Raw genomic sequence first — 17,884 nt, forward strand, 5'->3', positions numbered from 1 at the left:
AAGTATTAGTAAAAGGACCTGATCGCGATAATCTAGTTTACGATTAGTAAGTTGATAATTTTAAATAAGAAAGGGACGACCTTACAAAGCAATGAATAGCGTTGTATTCAAAGGCGTAGCAAATAGGAAAGCGATAGTTGTAATTGATTACTAAGTAATAGTAAAAAGGAATCAGACTTTACTTTGTAAAGTAAAAATTGCGCGAGGCGGCCGCCTTATTTTAGCTGCGGCTGCCTTATCACCTCGTGAATTCACTAGCGGCCGCGCTAGGATGTTTTAAAAATAGAATATACGAGTTCACTTTTAATCCTAACACCTTTATTCTACTACCTTTGATTTTACTTTAAACAATTACTCTTAACGTTTAGCTTCCTTATAATATTATTCAATATGGCCGCCTATCAGCTTGATTCGATGGAAGGTATCATTGCAAATACAGATCAGCTTGATTTGATAGAAAGGATTAAAAAATCTGTAGTAAGAATCATTTTCTTATTTACTAATTTATTTACTAATCAAAAACGTTTTTCTTAAAATGCGGCCGATACGACGGCAATCGTGGCGGCAAGCAATCCGGTGCTAAGAAACCTTGGCAAGCGCAAAGTAAGTATCTTTTTTACGTAGTATTCTAACCTTTATTAATTTATTAATTTTTCTTAAAAAAGAAAGCCAGAGAGAGGCCAATTATCAACCAATCCTTATACGATAAAGGCCAATGTTCGTACAGCAAAGCTGAAACAAGATCCTTAAGCAGATAAGCTTCGAAAAGCTAAAGGACGAGATCAAGCGGCCGCTAATCAGCTTTCTGTAATTTAGAAACAAACCCCAGAATATTCTTAAGCATCAGAAGCTGAAAGGAAAACTCGATAGGCCGAAATGCGAAAGAATCTTATAGATGAACGGTACTTTTTCTTTTCTTTGATTTACTAAGCAATTTACTAATCGATTTTAGAAAGAATCGAAGCATCCACGCGGATAATCTTGCTATGCAAGCCGCTTCTTTTACAACTAGATTCAATAATAGAAAATACTTGAATAGCGATTAGGTTGATGAAGCATTCAATTCAGACGAAGAGGTTTATAAGGAATTTAATTTGCGAAAAGACGAAGAAGAAAATGGTGATATACCTCGCGATAGATACGTCTCGATTACCGATGAAGAGATAAAGAAGGTCACTCGGCAATTAGCACGTTAGTACGCATAGGTAAGCATTTATTTCATTTAAATATTTATATTTTGCTAATAATATAAAGTCACGCTATATAATGACCGTTTAGCAATTTCGTCGCTACTAGCAAAGTGTAGCGCGGTCTTTAACAAAGAAGTGCCGAGCTGCTAATTTAAAGAGTAGGGAAGCTTTCTTTGAATTGATAGCTTAAGACTTAGCAAGCACGGTTTCAAAACGAACTAAGTAAGAATTCATTTTATTATGCTTTTAATCAACTGAACTAATATTATAACTTTTAGTCTTTATCTAATCAAGCCTCTTTACGTCTACTTTTCCCTTGATGAAAAGAAGTATTGGCGAGCTAAAATTAGAGCAAATACCGATGAGATTGAATACGAATTGCCGGGTCCAGCCGCTTGGTAGAATATAAAAGGATTCGAAAAGAATATTAAATTTAAAGAAGCTGATTGCGATCTTATTTTATTTCAACGCGTTATGCAATTGATTTGGAAAAAGGACGAGCCAGCTCCGGAGTTATTTTACGGCGTTAAAGATAGCGATACGGAATTGAGATCATTCCTAAACTCAATGCTTAAGTTTATGTAGAATAGAATTCACGATTAATTACAAATTTTATATTCTACAAAAATACTTTTATTTATCTTATTTATTAATTATATTTATTAATAATACTTATTAATTATATTTACTTATCATATTTACTAATTATATTTATTAATCATATTTACTAATCATATTTACTAATCATATTTACTAATCATATTTACTAATCACATTTATTAATCGTCGGTTTCTTGTGTAACGATACGCTAAGTCTTTTGACGACACGCCAAGTCTCTTGGACGCACCTCATATACGCTAAGCTACTTCCTTCCTTTTTTCCTTCGCATTCTTCGTATTCTCTTATTCCCCGCTTTTGACTTATAAACCATGGTTCACGAGTCCTTAGCGCTTCTACCTTCGTGTATATAGACCTCAGCTACCTTCGACCTTTACACTTAGTAGTTGTTGATTCTAAGTTATTACTTTAAGATTCTCTTGAGCTCCTATGTGAACCCCGCGCTCTCGTGAGTTCTTTTAAGTAATCGCTTAAGGTCGTCACAAGTCTCTTAGACGCACCTTACATGCGCCAAGCTACTTCTCTTATTTTTTCTTTCGTATTCTTCGTATTCTCTTATTCCCCGCTTTTGACCTATGAACCATGGTTCACGAGTCCTTAGCGCTTCTACCTTCGTATATATAGACCTCAGCTACCTTCGACCTCTACACTCGGTAATTGTTGATTTTAAATCATTACTTTGAGATTCTCTTAAGCTCTTATATGAACCCCCGCGCTTTCGTAAGTTCTTTTAAGTAATCGCTTAAGGTCGTCACATCTTGAAGTTTTGAATAAAAAGAATTGACCGACTTGCTGTATTTAAAATCGATATAAATATATTAATAAATTATTTTAATATTTAGATTTATAGATTATATTTAAAGTTAATCATATATATATTTTATTTAATATAATAACGATTTTAAAACTATCTATATAAACTCATCCATTAATTTATAATAATGAAATTCAAGAGGCCCTCGCAAGCTATCGAATTTATTACTTTCTTTTTTTGCGATACCTCCTTTTTGTATATAAAAAGTCTTTTGCCCGCTAACAATACCAATTCCATGATATCCGTCGTTATGTTCGTTTTTACTGATCCATTCAACAGATAGCTTAATTTTATAGCCGTTATTTAAAAACCGCTTAACTCGATATTCGTCCATTCCAACTAATCAGCCACGATTACGCCCTTCTTCGTCTAGCATTTCTACTGCACACCGAGCGTTTCGACCGTTCGTTCGTCTAATAGAAAGAGAATAATAAGTTTTATTATCTACTTCAGTAAGGATCGAGTTTAGTTGGTTTGCAATCCTTAATAAATTAATAACTTGATTAATATATAGATAATAAAACGGCACTTACAAATAAATCGGCAAGCGTCCGTTAAAATATGAATTTCTTTTATCCATTCTTCAACCATAATAGATATTCGAGCTTGTAGATATAATTATAAGCTAATACGATTATAAAGTGTTCTATCGTTTTATATAATAAATTTTTAATTAAATGCTTTTATTTTTAATATTTATCAGATTATATTAATTTTATTTACCGCATAGCAGCAGCTGAAAAGAAAGCTGCAAAGATTATATTTAAATTAAGATTTCTATGGGCACTTTATCTTTGTATATTAATTAAACCTTAATAAATTTAAGTAGGTACTTGTTATAACGACCTTGAGCGATTATTTAAAGAATTTATAAAAAAGCGAAAGGATCATATAAAGCTTAAGAAGATTATAAAATCATTATTTGAATTTGAAATTAATAATTATCGAAAGCAAAAGTTGAAAAAAACTGAGTGTTAGATTCCTTTTAAGCGATTAAAGAATATATTCGTAACTTCGTAACGGTCGTCAAAGTACTTGCAATTGCAAAACACTCGGTTGTAAAAGTATTTGAATTCTAATTGCTCTTTAAAATTCAAAGGAGCTGATTCCTTTTATATGATTAAAAAGAATCACGCGCACTAGTTAAATAATAAGTTTACTAGTTAAGTTAAGGGTCCCTTGACTAGTGTGATATGCTAAGCGAGGCATGTTAAGTGGCCCGTAAACTCCCTTAAATACTACTAGCTAGCTAAGGTCGATATAGATATACCGACATTAAGGTCTATATATAAAAAGGTTGTTCGTAATAATCAGCCTAAGTAAAAAGAGCTTAAAAGTGTTAAAAGATATAATTATAATTAAGCTTTAATAAAAAGGAAATAAAAAGAAATGAAAAGATAAAAAAAAAAACCGCTAGTTAAAACTTAACGCTCGCAAGAATGCTGCTTAAAAAGAATTAAGCGTAAGCAAAACCTTTTTTAAAAATAAACTAACTTAATAAAATATATTTAAATCATAAAATGATGTTATACAATATTCAAGTATATAAGACGTTAATATATAAGTTCAAATCAACAGTTTAATAGCAAATTCGCTAGAATCTAAACATGTCTTCTCAAGCTACTGATTCGTTTTCATCTCAAATTACTTCAACCACTTACGAAGATACCGATCTATTTCAAAGTCAAGAGTTCGAAAGCTCTACAACTAGTTTCTCTAGCCTAGTACTATCAGCAACTATTAGATGTTCTAATCAATATTATATTTGGAACGTCAAAGAGATTGAGACTTTTAATACTTGGTGGTCATAGACCTCATAGTATTCTCAACAACAAGAGGCTAATCAAAATCCTTTGCGAATCGATTAGAATGGAAAGAAAACTTCTTCTGTATAGACTGGATTCGTTCAAGCAGCTAAGAAATCAACAAGAGAGCCTGTAGTATGCTATAAAAAGTGCGACCGAGCTTTAAAGCATCCGAAGCTAAAGGCTTCTGGAACGAAAGCATTAGCCGATCATCAGAAAACGGATGTTTGCAAACGCGTCGTAAGTAAGCCAAAACAAAAGCTTCGGCAAACTCAATTAAGATCTAAATCTCCTTAACGCAATTTGGTACGTTTGTTTTTATTTATAAATTCGGTTAATAAATCTAGTAAATCTGATTAGTAAATCTGATTAGTAAATCGGATTAGTAAATCTGATTAGTAAATCTGATTAGTAAATCTGATTAGTAAATCTGATTAGTAAATCGGATTAGTAAATCTGATCAATAAATAATAAAACTAATATCTAATAGACACATCTATTACGAGGAACGCTTTCGCATCAAGACTTAAAATCAGCATTTCGAAAAGGTGTTTTAAATGTTATATTATCTACGCGAAGCTCGTTTCGAATGGTTAATAACCCGGATTAGAAATCTCTTTGCGAATTACAAAACCCACATCTTAAGCTCCTTAGTGCTTCAACTATTAAGCGAGACCTTGACGATAGGATTCTGGAAATTGATCGCTATCTACTAGACAATTTACTAGCCAATCAAAAACTCAGCATTTCATTAGACTGTTGGTCTAGCATTAAGCGCTATTCTTTCATGTGCATAATCGGAACTGCAATTATAAAAGATTAGCATATGATTCAGCTTATGCTTAGATTTATACACGTTGAGTTCAATCATACAAGAGAAGAATTAGCAAGAATTATTCACGAACGCTTTACTAAATTAAGCTTAACAAAAAGGATAATCGCGATTACAACGGATAACGCATCTTCGAATAACACAATGATAAAAGAGTTGCTTAAATGCGTCGAAGATGCATTTGAGAAAAAGCTTTTTATAAGCTAAGAGATTCCACACGTTCCGTGTATAGCTCACGTCTTGCAATTATCTTTTAAAGCGTTGCTCGGACCGCGATTATCGCTAACGAACGAAAGCTTAGAAAAGCATTAAGAAGAAGATTCTGATATAAACGAGCTAGAAGGAGCAAGAAGACGCGATAAACGAAGGATTGCATATACACTTGCGATTATAAGTTTTTTTTTTTTAAAAAAAATATTTACTAATCATATTTACTAATCATTGATCAACGTACTTAAGTTCGGAAGTTTATCAAGTGTGTTACGGCTAGCCAACTTCGAAAATCGCGATTTAATAAAACGATGAAAGCTTTTATCGACGATTCAAAGCATCTTTTAACGAAAAGCTTAGAGCTTGTTTTAGATGTTGTTACAAGATAAGATTCTACATTCTATATGCTTAATCGATTTATAACTCTTAAAGATGTTATTCAAAGACATTGTATAAAGATCGATGAGATGAGTATTTTCAAATTATCTGATACTCAATAAAAGCAAATCTTATGGCTAATCGATATCCTTCGACCGTTTCACCTTTTAACTATGCACTTAAGTGAAGAGCTTAGTCCTACTATTCAATACGGATTTTTAATGTTCGATGAAATATTCGAACGTTTAAATGAAGCACAAGCACGATTAAAGTCTGAATATATAAAGATTTCGGAAGAAGATCGCAATGATTTTGAATGGATCTTGCAATTAAAAGAAGGCGTCATCAATGCTATCGAGAAATTAAATAAGTATTATAAGAAAACGCAAGGGCCGCTAAGGGATATTTTTGCTTTCGCGACAATCTTACATCCTGCTACTAAGCTAAAGACTTTCGACCTAAATTTTTCTTGGCTTCACGAAGGTAAAGATTAGTCTGCAATATATCGAGCGAGATTCGAAAGGCTTTTTAACGAACATTATAAATCTTCGATATCTATAGCTCAACGTATTGATAATATCAAAGCAATCGATCGTCAATCGATAGCCGCTTTATTACTCCGCGGCAGATTAATGCCAAGTTCTTCTCAACAAGCTTCTTTCGAAGATACAGATCACGAGTCGTCGGAAGTGCATGATTATCTTTCAGCTCGTAAGTTTGAAATTTTAATTCAAAACCTTAATTTTATTGATTTTTATTAATTGAGTTTAGCGGTCGACGGACGAGAGATTTTAACTTCTTGGCGAAACCTTGAGCCTCGGTACCCTGATCTAGCTCGAATAGCTAGAGATTTTCTATGCATCTCTTTAACTAGTGTTTGCGTAGAAAGGGTATTTAATATTGCAAGAGATATTTGCGATTATCGTCGCGGTAATTTATCGCTATCAACAATCGCAAAAGAAATAACTGCTTTATATTTCAAGATGTGTAATACTCGCTTGGATAAAGCTCGGCACTTATTCGAATCGATTTTAGTAAATTACAATGATTTAGATGAGGATCAGCTTAAAGAGGAATTCGAATAAGAAGTACAAAAATTTCAAGAATAGCAAAATCGTCAATTTCAAGGCTTATCTTGTTTTGAATATATCCTTGCTTGCGATAATCTTGCGATCGATCAAGACTTTCGAATAATGAGTTTTAAGCAACGAGAGGCTAAGTTAATAATGTTGAAAGCTGAAGTGCGAGAATCACGTAAGTTTAAATAATATTGATTTTATAAATATTTATTAATTATATTGAATAAGAGAGAACTTAGATGGGTTTCAAGATATTGATAAAAATGTTTCGTTTAAAATGCGACAGCCACGGTACGGAAAGTCTTTAAATTACGAAAGGCATTCAAAAAGTAAGTTAATTTACTTGCGATATTTTTACTTTTTATCGATTTACTAATCGATTTACTAATCGATTTACTAATCGATTTACTAATTATCATATAGGATTATACAAAGCGCATTCTTCCGCTTCTCAAAGCAAAGTCGTAGCAAATCGATTATATTCTTTATAAAGAAAACCAAGCAAAGTAAATCAATCGAAAGTAGCTACGGATTTACCTCTCGATAAGCAAACTCAAGATGATACAGATTAGAACGTTCTTAGTGATATAGAAAACGAAAACGATTCAGAAAATTCAGATTCGAACGGTACGAACGAATCGACTAGCTTTGAACGCTATATAAACCATAAAAATAAAGTGCAACGAGGTACGATATTATATAATATACGCTTTTATTTATATATAAATTCTAACTTAAATATTAGCGATAGCAAATTTATACGATCAAAACGATTCGAATGATATTTCTTAACAAAATTATTTTAACGCGGAAGAAATATCAAGCCTTGAGCAAGGTGATAAAAGGATAATAGGTAGAAAGGAAGCTGATAGAATACCGGACTCGGCTTCGCTATCCTATAGAACCTTAAATGCCGCTCAAACCCCGAAACCTAGTATTTCGAAACTTAAAACTACTCCTTTAATCGTTATTCAAAGTCAAAGTAAATCAATTATTATATATAAGTTTAACGACCTTAAATCTAATACTTTTATAAGCGAACGAATTATAAATCTATCATCAACTTTAAAGCGCAAACGAATAGAAGAAAAAGAAGATGATGAAGCGGGATTAGTACAAGATAAAAAGAAAGAAGCTTCTTCTGGAATCAAGCGTTTAATTGCAAAGAGTATCGCTCTTGCTGGGTTTTATAATTAGCGACTTTGATTTTATTTACTGAATTGCTTTTTTTGTATTATTAAGTTTTTGTATTTACTTGTTTACAATTGATTGTAATAATTAATTGAATTCTTTTTTATCGATATCTTTAGTTTTTTTATTATTATTAATATATCTATATCGACCTTAGCTAGCTAGTTAAGAACACCGGTAGTAGTAATTAAAAGAAGAGTTCACCCGTGAACCATGGTTCACGGGTCAGTTAGCATGCTTCGCTTAAAATGTTATATTAATCAAAAGACTTTTAACTTGATTATAAAACCTTTTAGTTAGCTAGTGCACGTAGTTCCTTTAATCATAAGTATTACCTTTACTAAACTTTAAAAGAGCTGATTCTTTTTATAACTATTAAGTTTTTTAATAAAGTTAAGTTATTCGTAAAGCCATATAGCCCGTGAACTATAGTTTACGAGTAAGTTACGTATAGCAGCTTTAAGTACGTTAGGTGTGGCAGCCTTACGTAGGTTACGTATAGCAGCCTTACGTAGTTTACGTATGGCAGCCTTAGGTACGTTAGGTGTGGCAGCCTTACGTAGTTTACGTATGGCAGCCTTAGGTACGTTAGGTGTGGCAGCCTTACGTAGTTTACGTGTGGCAGCCTTAGGTACGTTAGGTGTGGCAGCCTTACGTAGGTTACGTATGGCAGCCTTACGTAGTTTACGTGTGGCAGCCTTAAGTACGTTAGGTGTGGCAGCCTTACGTAGTTTACGTGTGGCAGCCTTAGGTACGGTAAGTGTAGCAGCCTTACGTAAGTTACGTATGGCAGCCTTACGTGGGTTACGTGTGGCAGCCTTAAGTAGGTTAGGTGTGGCAGCCTTACGTAAGTTACGTATAGCAGCCTTACGTAGTTTACGTGTGGCAGCCTTAAGTACGTTAGGTGTGGCAGCCTTACGTAAGTTACGTATAGCAGCCTTAAGTACGTGAATTCTTTCTGTGCAGCATTTATTAATCAGATTTACTAATCAGATTTACTAATCAGATTACGTACGGTAAAGCACGTGCTATAGCCGAGCTAAGCACGTGTAGCAAAAGGACGTGCAGCATGCAAAGTTTCTTTCCGTGCAGCATTTACTAATCAGATTTATTAATCAGATTTACTAATTAGATTTACTAATCAAATTTACTAATCAGATTTACTAATCAGATTTACTAAGCGAAGCGTTCTTTCTTTGTTCCGCGTCGAGTTCGTGTTTCAAATATTGTAATTCACTTTTATTGAATCGAAGCATTGCATCGATTATCATTAAGCGACGCGTTATTTTCTTTGTTCCGCGTCGATTCATTGTTTCAAAACGCGTTATTTTCTTTGTTCCGCGTCGATTCATTGTTTCAAATATTATAATTCACTTTTGATGAATCGAGGCAATGCCTCGATTACGATTAAGCTACACTTTTATTTTTATATAAGTACTCGCTCCCCTTCTTTTTCCTCTTCTTTTTTTCATTATCACTTCAACACTCAACTTCTCAACCTCAACCTCAACACCCAACTTCTCAACCTCAACCTCAACACCTAACTTCAACTTCTTAACCTCAACACCCAACTTCAACTTCTCAACCAACCTCAACACTCAACTACAACTATATTCAACTTGGGTAATTATTTTCCTTTTGATTCCTTGCTTTTTGATTCTTTGCTTTTTGATTCCTTGCTTTTTGATTCCTTGCTTCAAGCTAATTATTTTCTTTATTTAGCAATATCGATTCCCTTCCCTCATAACGCTATAGTCGAGGTCAACCCTTTTAGCACTAGTAGCAACAAGCTAATCAACGAGATACTTAGTCGCTACAAGGATTTCGTAGTCGTTTATGCTGATGGTAGCGTTGTTAATTCAATGTTTACTTGCTATGACAAGGAGGATACCGCTTTGTTTCCAAGACTAATCGGCCTCGAGTACGAATGGAAAGGTCGCAAAGGTTTTATCGACGAGTTCGGCATCAAGCACTACGGTGCTAACAAGGTTAGTAATAACATTTATATTCTATGATCACTGATTGATTTTTTATTTAGAAAGAGAGCGCTTAAGTCCTCTGTCTCCTCGACCACTTTGTCTCTTTCCTTAACGCAATTGGAAAGCAATTCACTCATGAAGATATCAAGGTTCGATTGATCTTGGGTGATCCTACTCTTGAGCTTTTCGATAGCGATCATGCCGAAGCTAAAAGCATCTTGAAGGAGCTATTAATGCTATACCCCTTCATTATCGATAGCACCTTAGTATACAAACGCTTCACCCTCAAGTTCTCGGATGAAAATGAGTTTAAGTAGAGCAACAAGTGCCAAAAGCTAAGAGAGCTACTTGAGTCAGACGAGATTTATCTGAACCATGCTTACAAGCAAGAGCTTGGGCCAAAAGCGGAGACCGAGTTGAACGTATTCTACGTAACTGCAGAAGGACGGGTCTTTATCAACTCTTTGTAACTAGTAGACTTAAGCTAAAGAACGGGTCTTTACCAACCCTTGGGCCTTTGTAACTAGTAAATTTGACTAATACTCTAAGTCTTTGATTAGTAAATGTGATTAGTAAATGTGATTAGTAAATGTGATTAATAAACCTGATTAGTAATTATGCATATGCATATTTTTATGTATATAAACCCTATGGAGTAACCCCACGCCCCATAGGGTTTCCCCATAGGGAGGGGCAGAATTTTGTACCCCCCGTGGGTTCCCCCGTGGGGAGGACTCAAAACTCCGTGGGGCCCCATGGGGCCCCATGGAGCAGCCTAGTTTGCGGCGATTAGCTCGAGTTTATTACGAATAAAAAAGCAGCTTTAAGTTTAAAGTTCGTCTTACGCGTCGAATCTTTTTTTAAACGCAAACTCCGTTTCGCTTAAAGAGCGAATTAGTCGGAATTTTATACTTTTAAAGATTTTGTCGTGAAAGTAGTTTTTATTAATAAAAGCGAAATCGATACGTCTAAAGAATTCGACTTAGTTTTTTTCGTCGAAAAACGAAACGGCGAAAAAAGCAAAAAAAAAAGTGAATTAAGTATTTGCAATTATTCTTAAAAATCGAAATCTTAATAAGCTTAATAAAATTCTTAACGTTAGCTAATAGTGCCGAAGTAATATTTATCGAAATATTTTTATAATTAGCGAAAAGGTTCTTTAATTCGAAAGCCGAAAAGTAAAGTAAATAAAAAAAGATAAAAAGGCTTTTCGTCCGAAGCCGATAAAAAAGAAGTGTTTAAGTTTGATTCGGTATTAAAAGATTAGAAATCAAGATTAGAGTCACGATTCTTAACAAAATCGAAAGATTAACAAAGAATATTAATAAGTATTAGTATATAATTTATAAGAAAATTAAAGCGGTAAAAGAAAGTAAAATTAAAAGGTTGAAAGATCTTGCGAGTTTTCGTATTCTTTAATAATACGAAGATATCGTCCGTAAAAAAAGCTTTTTTTAAAGTCTTTCGAAGTTCTTAATTAATTAAGCTATCTATAACGTTTTAATTTATAATTAGTTTGCGATAAGATAAATAAAGTTAAGAATAAAATAAAAAATCTATTAAGATTATCCGAATTTTATTTTATCGTAAAAGCTAAAGCGCGCTAACGTAATACGATTAAATCGTTTGAAATATAATAGTTTCGATAAAAGAGTTTTCGATAAATGCTAGATATAAATAAAATATATATGCAAAGTAGATTTATAGCAAATTAAATTTCGAAAGATTAAAGTTTATTTCAGCGTATTCCGTCGAAAGGTCTGCAAATATATATATATATATATATATAAATCTTAAAGAAACACTATTTTCCGAGATAAGTTATTATCAAAGTGTTTTTAAAAACAAAAAGTCGTATGTTTTTAAAAAGAGATATAAAAAATTAACGATAAAAGCAAGCAATCAAAGAAAGGAATTATATATATCGCTAAATAATAGTTTTAAAAAGGAATATCGTATTCCATTTTCGTTTAATTCTATTTTTACGAAAAGTTCGATGATAAAGAAATCGCAAAGAGTATTAGTTATTATATTCGACGCTAAAAAAGTCGCAGCGGAAGCTTATAACTTATTAAACGGTAACACGAAGAACAAAGATAAGTGAAAAGATTCTTGATTTTTGTTTAATAAACTTAAAGAATAGCCTTTTACTTATATATCTGGAAAGGTCTTGACACGTGATAGGTTTATTACTTGATCATATCCGACAAAGTACGGATACGCTACTATTTATTAAAAATAAAAAAGGATTGCTATAAGCAAAAGAGCTGTTAATAATTTACCGCACGTCTTTAATGCGAAAGCAATAAAAGCTTAAAAAGCATTCGAGCACGCTATTCGGCTTTTATTAGACCTTACTTATTGCCGCATATAGCTATATATAAATAATACGTCCGTGATTGATGCATACGAAGCATAGCTTCGGCTATTCTTTAATAAGCGTTCTAACGTATTTTAAAAGTAATGAAATAATCAAAAGTTAGCGTTAAATAAGCTTTAAGATATACCGACATTACTAATAACGAAACGGCGGACCGGCTCGCCGACGAAAAGGTAAAGCTTAAGCTTATACTAAGTTTTATTTCCGAGCTTACGGCGTTTAAGATTAAGTTTATTATTAAGACTTTAATCGATTAAACTCGAGACAGATGGTAAAGTACGAGCAAAGCAAAGCTTTTTATTTAGTATCGCGATTAAAGTCTTAAGTACGCAAATAAAGCTTCGCTAAAATTACATTTACTTAAATACGTTTTATATAAATTACTCGCTTTGCGTATTTAATATAAAGACTTTACGTAATATTACCGAAAGTATCGTTACGAAGACGCGAAGATTATATGCTTTTGCCGAAAAGATAAGTCTTCGATATATATTGCTTTTTATAAAAGGTCGCAACGCTTTTTTAATCGATAATTTAAAAGGATACGATCACTTACTCCGCTTTTTATTTCGCGAAAAGCGATTGCTTATATACGCTCTTTTAAAGCTTCGCTAATTAACTTTTATAGCTTTTTAAGAGTTACGAAGTTTTATTTTAAAATCTGCTTTCGATTTTAATAGCGAATCGATTTTATATATCGAAGCATTATTACGAAAGCATACATTCATTTAGCTTTTGATTTATCTTTAATAACTTTTCTTTTATTTTTTTATTTTTAACGAGCTTAAGTGCTCCGTTATAAACTTAGCTACTCGCGTAGCTTGCTTTAGCAAATAATATTAACTTCGGTTCTTTTATAAAGAACTCGCTTGTACGCTTGCTTAATATATTTCTTATATACCGTTTTAATAAAAAGAAATACTATTATACTTGTACTATTCTTTCGAGATCTGCTTTTACGTTATATACGTCTTGTGCTCTTATGTATATAACGACTAGCTGCACGTTTGTATACCTTTAGAAAGGTCATAGGACTCGCTTTAAAAGCGACTCGTGGACGTTAAACGAATACTACTACTATTATTACTTTTTCCGTTGTTTTCTTTATACTTTCGATTTAAAGCTGCGCTAATAAAATCTTTTCACTTGCTTTCGACGTTCGAGATTCCGATATAAATTAGCAATTAAAGTTTGCTCGAAATAAATCATTTTAATTGAAACTAATTTAAAAACATTATTCTTGTTTTAAATTTAATCCTTTTCATAATCTTTAATCGAAGCAGCGTTTTCGAAAGCTTCGGACTTTATTATCGAGTATTACGTTTACTTTTAAATATTAAATAATTTTAATTTTTTTTATAATCTTTATTTTTTTCTTATTTTTTTCTTTTTTTTTCTTTTTTAAAAAATACAACGGCTTACCGTTATAGCGGTGTTCATTTATCTTTTTTTTTTTTTTACTTTAGCATGCCGCACTTTTTATTAAAGCCTTTTTTAAAGACTTTTTTTTAAATTTTTTCAAGAAACTTTATACGCTTTCGCTTCTTAGTCTTTGGATACATTTGAAAACACTTTTATTTTTAATAATAACTGAATTAAGCATATATTTTACTTTAAAATTTTTTTCGAAAATATCTTTTTACTCGACTTAAGCGAAGCAATTATCGTTTTTAAAATAAAAGGTTATTTACTTTTACTTTAAAGAAAAAGCATAATTGCTTTATTCGTTAAAACGAACTAGGCTGCTCCATGGGGCCCCATGGGGCCCCATGGAAATTCGAGTCCTCCCCACGGGGGAACCAACAGGGGGTACAAAAATCGGCCTTCCCCATAGGGTTTTTCTATATATATATTCATATCACGTGGCCTCGCCTAATAGCTTAAGCGCTAAGAAGTTTACTAAACACGTGCAAAGGAGCACGTGCAAGGCTAGACTGCATAACAGATTTACTAATCGATTTACTAATTATATTTACTAATCACATTTACTAATCATATTTATTAATTATATTTATTAATCATATTTACTAATCGATTTACTAATCATATTTACTAGTCACATTTACTAATCATATTTACTAATCGATTTATTAATCACATTTATTAATCATATTTACTAATTATATTTACTAATCACATTTACTTATCATATATGCCAATCGATTTACTAATCATATTTACTAATCGATTTACTAATCCCATTTACTAATCATATTTACTTATCACATTTACTAATCATATTTACTAATCACATTTACTAATTATATTTATTAATCGATTTACTAATCATATTTACTAATCGATTTAATAATCACATTTACTAATCATATTTACTAATCGATTTACTAATCACATTTACTAATCATATTTACTAATCGATTTACTAATCATATTTACTAATCACATTTACTAATTATATTTATTAATCGATTTACTAATCATATTTACTAATCGATTTAATAATCACATTTACTAATCATATTTACTAATCGATTTACTAATCACATTTACTAATCATATTTACTAATCGATTTACTAATCATATTTACTAATCACATTTACTAATTATATTTATTAATCGATTTACTAATCATATTTACTAATCGATTTACTAATCACATTTACTAATCATATTTACTAATCACATTTACTAATCATATTTGCTAATCACGTTTACTTATTATATTTACTAATCACATTTACTAATCATATTTACTAATCGATTTACTAATTATATTTACTAATCACATTTACTAATTATATTTATTAATCGATTTACTAATCATATTTACTAATCGATTTACTAATCACATTTACTAATCATATTTACTAATCACATTTACTAATTATATTTGCTAATCACATTTATTAATCATATTTACTAATCACATTTACTAATCATATTTACTAATCGATTTACTAATCATATTTACTAATCACATCTACTAATTATATTTACTAATTAATTTACTAATCGATTGATTAATCGATTTTAAAATAATAAATAAAGTATACTTAAGTAAGTAAAGCACAAATTCATAAGGTAGCGATAATAATATTTAATTTATTTAAAAAAACAAAAGAACAAAGGAGCAATTATACTATATATATATATAGCACGCAGCTTCGCTTGATAGCTTAAGCGCAAAGGAGCTTACTAGACACGTGTAAAAGAGCACGTGCAAGGCCAGACTGCATTTATAACAGATTTACTAATCGATTTACTAATCATATTTACTAATCACATTTACTAATCATATTTACTAATCACATTTACTAATCATATTTATTAATCATTTACTAATTATATTTACTAATCATATTTACTAATCATATTTATTAATTGTTTTATTAATCGATTGATTAATCGATTTTAAAATAATAAATAAAGTATACTTAAGTAAGTAAAGCACAAATTCATAAAGTAGCGATAATAGTATTTAATTTATTTAAAAGAGCAAAAGAGCAAAAGAGCAATTATACTATATATATATATAGTACGCAGCTTCGCTTAATAGCTCAATCGCCAAGGAGCTTACTAGACACGTATAAAAGAGCACGTGCAAGGCCAGACTGCATTCATAACAGATTTACTAATCTATTTACTAATCATATTTACTAATCATATTTACTAATCACATTTCAATGGAAAATTTAAACCTTTAATCAATTTGCGATCGGCAAATCAGCGAAGATAATTTAAAGTTAGTATTTCGTATATCGCAAAGTATATTAAAAATAAAGAACTTAAAAAAAAGTAAAATTATCGGTTTCTTACTAATTGAAGAAAAGACCAAAGCACTGCTATGACGATGTCAGCGCTTTGACAATCAAGTGGCAATAAGATTACGCGAATCCTACCCCCTCCCCCCCCCCCTCTCCCTGAATAGCCCTTAGCTATACGAATTGACTTGTATTGACTTGTATTCACTTGTATTCACTTGCATTCACCTGTATTAAAAGTTTATAATAAAAATAAAAACCTGAAAAGAAATATAATAATAGATTTATTATTAGTTAAATTGAACGTTTAGGCTGCTCCATGGGGCCCCATGGGGCCCCACGGAGTTTTGAGTCCTCCTTACGGGGGAACCTACGGGGGGTACAAAATTCTGCCTTCTTTATGGGGAAACCTTATAGGGCGTGGGGTTACTTTATAGGGTTTATATATATAAAAATATGCATATGCATAATTACTAATCAGGTTTACTAATCACATTTATTAATTACATTTATTAATTATATTTATTAATTACATTTACTAATCACATTTATTAATTATATTTATTAATTATATTTACTAATCAGAGACTTAGAGCATTAGTCAAATTTACTAGTTATAAAGGCCCAAGGGTTGGTAAAGACCCGTTCTTTAGCTTAAGTTTATTAGTTATAAGGAGTTGATAAAGACTCGTCTTTTTGCAGTTACGTAGAATACGTTCAACTCGGTCTCCGCTTTTAGCTTAAGTTCTTGCTTGTAAGCATGGTTTAGATGAATTTCGTTTGACTTAAGTAGCTTTCTTAGCTTTTAGCACTTATTGCTTTACTTAAACTTATTTTTATTCGAGAACTTGAGAGTGAGGCGTTTGTATGCTAAAGTGCTATCGATAGTAAAAGGGTATAGCATTAATAGCTTTTTTAAGATGTTTTTAGCTTCGGTATAATCGCTATCGAAAAGCTTAAGAGTAAGATCACTTAAAATCAATCGAACCTTGATATCTTTATAAGTGAATTGCTTTTTAATTTAGTTAAAGAAAGAGATAAAGTGGTCGAAGAGATAAAGGATTTAAGCGCTTTCTTTTTAAATAAAAAATTAATTAATGATCATAATATATAAATGTTATTACTAACTTTATTAGCACCGTAATGCTTGATGCTGAACTCGTCGATAAAACTTTTGCGACTTTTCTATTCGTAATCGAGGCCGATTAGTCTTAAAAATAAAGCGGTATCTTTTTCGTTATAGCAAGTAAACATTGAATTAATAACGTTATTATTAGTATAAACGATTACGAAATTTTTGTAGCGATTAAGTATCTCGTTGATTAGCTTGTTGCTATCGGTGCTAAAAAGGTTGACTTCGATTATAGCGTTATAAGAGAAAGGAATCGATATTGCTAAATAAAGAAAATAATTAGCTTGAAGCAAGGAATCAAAAAGCAAAGAATCAAAAGGCAAGGAATCAAAAAGCAAAGAATTAAAAAAAAAATACTTAAATTAAATGTAGTTGTAATTGAGTATTAAAGTTGGTTAAGAAGTTAAGTATTAAAATTGAGAAGTTAAGTGTTAAGGTTGAGAAGTTGAATAGAATGTAATTGTAATGATAATGAAAAAAAGAAAAGGAAAAGGAGAAAGAGCGAGTATTTATATAAAAATAAAAGTATAGCTTAATCGTAGTCGAAGCATT

The sequence above is a fragment of the Drepanopeziza brunnea genome (genome assembly GCF_022702325.1).
Source record: "Drepanopeziza brunnea f. sp. 'multigermtubi' strain 214-2 chromosome Unknown ctg17, whole genome shotgun sequence".
Taxonomy (NCBI): domain Eukaryota; kingdom Fungi; phylum Ascomycota; class Leotiomycetes; order Helotiales; family Drepanopezizaceae; genus Drepanopeziza; species Drepanopeziza brunnea.